General features: G+C 44.3%; 1 protein-coding gene across 3 annotated transcripts in view; it reads right to left on the reverse strand.

Annotated features, from left to right (window-relative positions):
* The window catches only part of LOC124184525, a 75266-nt gene extending 70262 nt beyond the window's left edge, over positions 1–5004 (reverse strand). For 2 of the 3 annotated variants that reach the window (XM_046574316.1, XM_046574315.1), the window contains exon 1: positions 4053–5004. The gene's annotated coding sequence lies outside the window, so the exon portion shown is untranslated. The remainder of the gene's footprint in view (positions 1–4052) is intronic. The other variant, XM_046574318.1, reaches the window with a different exon arrangement.
* Between the last annotated feature and the right edge of the window lie 1419 nt (positions 5005–6423).

Genomic DNA, 6423 nt, shown 5'->3' on the forward strand with positions numbered 1-6423 from the left:
CTCTCTCTCTCTCTCTCCCTCTAACCCTGGGAACCCGGGGGTGGAGGAGAGATTCTTGCGCATATATGCAAGAGAAGAGCAAAGTCACTCCTTTAAATTGAAGGAGAATCCTGCGGGCAGGAGAGGGAAGGGAAAAAATAATATTATGGATAAAAAATAAACCGTATATGTATACCTCGGCATATGCACAGGCAATGTTTGTACGTATCACGAGACCCTCGTCTCTGCGGGGTGGTTGTTAATAACGCGCGTGGAGTAACATCGTTTCTCGATGCTTCGTTCGCGGTAGATGGTGTGGGTGTGTATACTTTTATACACTTTTCAGAATTTTCGTATCCCGTTGAAGAGGATTGGTGAAAATTCGAAAATTGACAAGTTTCTCACACGATTGCTTTGTCTGATGGAGTTGGAATTGCGTTTTTAAAGTACCCGCAACTGTAAATCGAAATCACGTGTGACTTTTCATATTCTTCCGCAACTTTGATATTCGTTTCCTACGTTACGCCAACGATACGCGGGAAAAACCTCGCAAGATCCCACATAGTGATCGTGGGTAGATTTATCATCAAATTTTTACGAGCACAGCGGAAATTAAGATTCATTTTTAAGCAAATGTTCCCTTTGTAATTGAAAACGGAGTTGGTAAAAAAAAAAAAAAAAAAACATTTAAAAAAAGAAAGCACGGCAAGACAAATTCAAAGGGTAGAAACAAAAGCCCCGCCCTCACGCGTATCTCTCCGTTCGATACAAATAAATGTCTGTCAAAAATTCAATACAACAAATCGTCGTACGCGGTTGAGTATAAATCGTTAGGTCAATTTCTGCACGAACACGTTTGAAAAATAAAGAAGAAAAATCGAAAGAGGATCGAAAGAGCGAGAAAGGGAAGAGCCAAAATTTTCTGCCAACTCTTCGCGCGGCATATCGTCCATGTCATAGGTCCTGATATACAATGCATGCATGCATATACACACATAATACCCCACAGGCATCACCAAAGGCGTAAAGAATAGACGAGGCACGCACATGTGTTCGTCATTTGTCATTTGACATTCTCGTGTCTTCGCTTTTTAATTCACGAGTTCAGTCTCCTCTCCTCTCCTCTCCTCTCCTCGACGCTCCTCGTCGCTTCAGATGTTACATCCGCGTGTGGGTGTCCGCCACGGCACGCATTGCGCGTGTACGCATACATATGCACGCATTTAAACGCGCGCACGGATGCGTCATGCGTATTCAAATTTTCTATCCCGTTCGAAAGCGCACGCTTCGTCCCTTAAGGGTTCGTCACGATCGTGGCACGTTATAAATCCGCGTTTGTGTTACGGTGAAGTGCACTGCAGGTATATATACACCCATATAATATAATATAGTATATACATATACACGTATATAAATTCGTGGACAGGTACGCGGGCGCCTATTGAACGCTAGTGTGTGTGTGTGTGTGTGTGTATCTCTCTCTCTCTCTCTCTGTGCGTGCTTGTGTGTCTGCGGGGATATATAAGAAGAAAAAGACGAAGAAGAAGGAGAAGAATTCCTTTGGCGATATTATATCCTGATGCTTTTTTTACTGGTTTATGGGATTTTTTTCACGCTGTAAGCCAAGTCGTACATCAGGAGAAGAGGGCTGCTGCTGCTTGCCGTCTTCCCTCTCTCTATCTCTATCTCTCTCTCTCTCTCTATCTCTCTCTCAGTCTGCGGCCTCCGTGAACGAGCAGCAATGGTAGCTCACAAGTCTCGACGATAGGGGAATAAAGAGAGAAGAAAGTAATGAAAATAAAATAAAGGATATAAAGAAAGAAGGTAAGAAAATATAAAATGAAAATAAAATTTAGAAAAAAAGAAAAGATGCATAAAACGTAAAAATAAAAAATAATAAAACGTAAACACCCAGGCACACGGACTACGGACAAATGCCAGTCGCCGTAAAAACAACAACTGAAAGTATTAAAAAGTTCAGACCTTTTATTACTACTATACTCCTTTCGCTGCCTCCTAGGAGGTAGAGTCACTCGCGCTTACGTATTTTATTATGTACAGACGTATCAACGAGACAAGATGAAGAATCAAGACCAACCGGCCGTTCGTGAATAGATTATAAAAAAAAAAAAAAGAAAAAAAAAGGAAAAGAAGGTGCAGCTTGCGACAGTTGGGCGTAGAGCGCAGGGTGGAATTTGCTGTCCGAGGATAGGAGTTGCAGAAAGCAGAATTCAAACGGCGAATACTCGTCGTAGGTGTAACCCACCAATAAAGCGGAGGAAGAATAGTAAACGAGGGTGAGAAGCGACTTTGGATATGAGCAAGCAAACGGCGATGATAACAACGGAGATAAAATACGGTTAAATTTGCGTTTGTAAAAGGTAACGACGCAGGTAGAAGGTAGGATTTGTGAAATCAAATATTGTTAGAAATAACGCGTTTGCAAGCGAGATCAAGGAGTGCCGTGCTTGCAGAGGTTGAACAACCGAGCCCTGTTGCTACCTGTATTGTAAATCGAGGAGAATTTTAATCTGAACAAACCCGCACCCGTTACTGGGTTATAACTGGGTTATAACACGTAGTATGCAACACTTTGCGACCCGATGCCGCGTGGATGGCGGTGCGTAGGATACACACAACCACCGCTCGCGTTACTATAATTTACGACGATAAGAAAAGAGAGGCGGAAGAAAAAAAGGAGGTAAATAGGATAAAAACTCTTTAAGGAAAGCCGATCGACGTTGGCCGAAGAGAAAAAGAACGAAAACTCGAGGCACGCGCTCGCGACTCGAATCGTCGATCGACGAAAAACTCTCGCAATCAAAAACGGCGCAAAAGTTCGGGTGCAGTGTCCGAATTCGATCGATCGCTACAATTTTCTCCACGCGATATTCCACTTTTTATTTTTATCTCTCTCTCCTTCTTCCCAGGTCGGATCGTTCGAAAGTGTGTCAGATTCCTCGTTCGTTTTGCTCGTCCTTTATTTTCCTCCGCGTCGAAGGAGCGGAAAGCCCGGCTCTTTAACGCGCCTTAGGACGAGCGATGACGTAATCGCGAGAGAACCACGTGCGTGTGCCGCGAGAGTATTTATTTACACGCGAGAAAACGGAAGCGAATTTAGCGAAACCAGGTGGAGGTGCGACGAGCGAGTTGGACGGTGACGGAGTCTCCTTTTCCTCTAATATTTCCCTTGACAAAAAACATTCCCCGCGAGTAAGCTTACGCGTGAGACAGCCGTCGAAGGAGCGAAAAGCGACGCGGTGATTTAGAACGGCTCGTCATCATCCGGTCGCGGAGGTAAGAGCCGAAGAGAGCTTCGAGGGATCGAATAGCCCGGATCCCGAAGGACCCATAACGATTTATCAGATTGTTGGTTTTTCGGCCGTCGCGCTGCCCGGGAATGAGGGGTTTCAAACTTAAAACCTCGGGAAACGACTATTCGACATTTTTCGTTATTCTTTTTACCACTTTATTGGTCATTCCGGAATTTCTCGGACGGCGCCTCGGTGTGAGACAGAAACAATTAAAAGTTAAAATTTAGACATTAAAGATTTTTAACGGCCGAACTACGTCGGACAGAGAAGGAAGGGGGGGGGGGGGGTGGAGGAGGAGAGATCCTCGCCCCGCTTCCCTAGGGAATAGTAGACGCGGAGGGAGGACGAAGAGGTGGAGAAAAACAACAACCGGCGAGATAAAGGACGAGGCCTAGTCGGTCCGGCAATAAAGATTCGGATTTCAAGATGTCTCAAATAATATTATACGTTCGTTGGCTGACGCGGCGAGGACGGATCGAAACTCTACGACGAGGTTGACGACGATTAATTTCGAGACGATGCCCTCGATCTCTTTTACGAATTCCCCGTTGCTTATTATACACCGACGAGGGTCGATTGTCTCTTTTATTACGACTCGACGATCCGTCGCAGTCCATTTTACAGGTAGGTACGTGTAACGTGTAACGTCGTAGCGTATGAACTGGAGAATTGGGGGAAAAAAAAAACAAACGAATGAAGCGAGAGGGGGGAGGATCAGATAATATCATCGTTAGGTACATGTACCGATTCTTTCTTTACCTTGATAAAAGATTAAAATAATCTCTCGTTCCTCCGGCGGCAGGTCCACACGTTAATTATCATCATCGTCACAATTTAACAACAACAATACAGCTATCGATTCAGCGACAATCAATCAACTCCGTGTATAAATTAAACTATGTATTATCTCCTCTTCTCACCGCTTTCCGCACTGTTTCGATACACGAATCGTACGTAATTCGTTTATATACGACTTCACGCTACCATTATTACATTGTCAGTGGCGATAGTTCGACCGATTCCGCACCATTTCTTCGTCAAGCCCTTTCCTCTTCCTCTTCTTCTTCCTCTTCCTCTTCGTCTCCCTTCTTTCCTTCTGTTTTCTCACCACCCCTCACCGTTCGGCAAACTGTCAATAACACGCGCAGCGTCGCATCGCCGATTAGTATTACGATTACGGACACTGTCGGATCAAATTCACGCACACACACACTGCATGTACACCATAAACAACGCAACGACGGCCAAGGGTTATTGTCGGTGGGGCGGAGGGATGGCGGGGCGGGGGGCAAGGGGGCAGGGGGAGAAGAGCTCCCTTCTTACTCCCCGTTCCATTTTATCGGCTCGCCAGTCTTCATCCGCATCGACATTGTTGTCCGTTCCATGGCTCTCTCTCTCTTTTCTCCTCCTTAAAACCACCCTCCGCTCCTCTCCGTTCAGCGTAAGTCACCCCGAACAATAATCTCGATCGATGCGATATCTTCCCGATGACGATCGACGGATCGCTTATCACCCTTTCCGTACGTTGCGATTAGCCGCCTCAAACCGAAGCCGAAGTGTCCTTGGTGTTCCGATCGTTGTACGCCTTGTATACAACCGTAACGCGCGACTCTTAACGAACTTAAGAACGACGAACGAATGAGGGGTAAACGGGTTAAAACCGAAGATGAGAAATGGGAAAACTGTTTGAAAAACAAAAAAAAAGAAAAAAACAAAAAAAAAAAAATGAAAAAACAAAAAAAAAGAAAAGAAAAGAAAAAACGGGGATAACCGAAGCCGGTTGCAAAGAAACGGGGAAATTTTCCAAGCGATGCGATACGCGGCGTGGCCCGTCTCCGTGCAGTTTGAGGAAAAGTCGGGTGGCCGTCGAGAACCCGCAAGGCTCGCGCTCTCCTCGCAGGATCCAATTCTCGCCGCTCAAAGGTGGGATTCGAGTGCGCGTGGTTCGGCTGGCGCGAGATGACTGAACCCCACCACCGCCGAGGCGAGCTTGGACGAAAGGGTGGCGCGGAGCGAGCGGCGCGACGGCTCCTCTCCCTTTTCCCGCCTTCCCCGCCTTGCCGCCTTGCCGCCTTGCCGCCTACCGCGATACTCCGCGACGTTCTTCGTCGCACTTTTGCGGCACCGCCTGCGCCCCTCTTAGAGATTCGACGACGACGACGACCCTCCGCGAAAAGCTGACACTCTGCGCAAGCCGACGAACGATACCCACGTGCGTACCTCGATTCCTTCTTGCCTGCGAAACTCGGAACGATGTTTTATTACCGATTGAATTGTTCAGTTTTTTTACGATTAATCAAACTCGATCAGTCCACCGACTGGGTCATTTTTCATCGCCGTCGGTTTTTCGTTATTTACTCCCGTGAACGACGCGGTACAATTATCGATTCATGTCGTTCGAGTATCGATTGTTATCTTTGTCTTACTCGCTTAGTACCTGTTTGATGTTATTAGTCAATGATGAATGAATGTTTTTACCTGAGATTGCAAAAAAATATTTTTAATCAAACTGTACGTTATCAGGAAACTTTCCCACTTAATTCGGACTACGTAATGAACTTTACCAAATTTTGATTTCGAATAAATGTATCAGTTTCAAAAAAAAATACAAAGTAATCGATTCATTTTTAGACTATTTTTAGAATAGACAAATCAATAAAAGTAAAAAAAGACAACCGCTTCTTTTGCTGATTGGCTAAGATATGTCTGTAAATAGAACAAAAAAAAAAAAAAACAAACATCCATTTTCTTAAAACAAACTGTTTATTTGAAATAATAATAATGAATGAAAACTTCGAGATATTTAGTTTTCGAAAAATTGTTCTCACGTTTTATGATAGATTTTGTTTTTGTTTTACCCAAACATGATGAATGAACGCGTTTTCACGTTCAACGAAAATTAGCTAGCATTTTCCTTGACATCTCTTCTCTGTCGGAGAATTTTGAACAGCAATTATTTCAAAGTAAACAGTCCATGTGCTGTCAATATTCTGTGAAATGTATACAGATGTCAGAGTACATTGTTTATTAATCTATGGTAATCGGTAGTTTCTTAATCAGGGTGCTAATAATACTTTTATGCGATAAACCGTCGATAATAATATCAGATAATTTATTCCGATGTAATGAA

This window comes from Neodiprion fabricii, chromosome 6 (assembly GCF_021155785.1).
Source record: "Neodiprion fabricii isolate iyNeoFabr1 chromosome 6, iyNeoFabr1.1, whole genome shotgun sequence".
Classification (NCBI taxonomy): domain Eukaryota; kingdom Metazoa; phylum Arthropoda; class Insecta; order Hymenoptera; family Diprionidae; genus Neodiprion; species Neodiprion fabricii.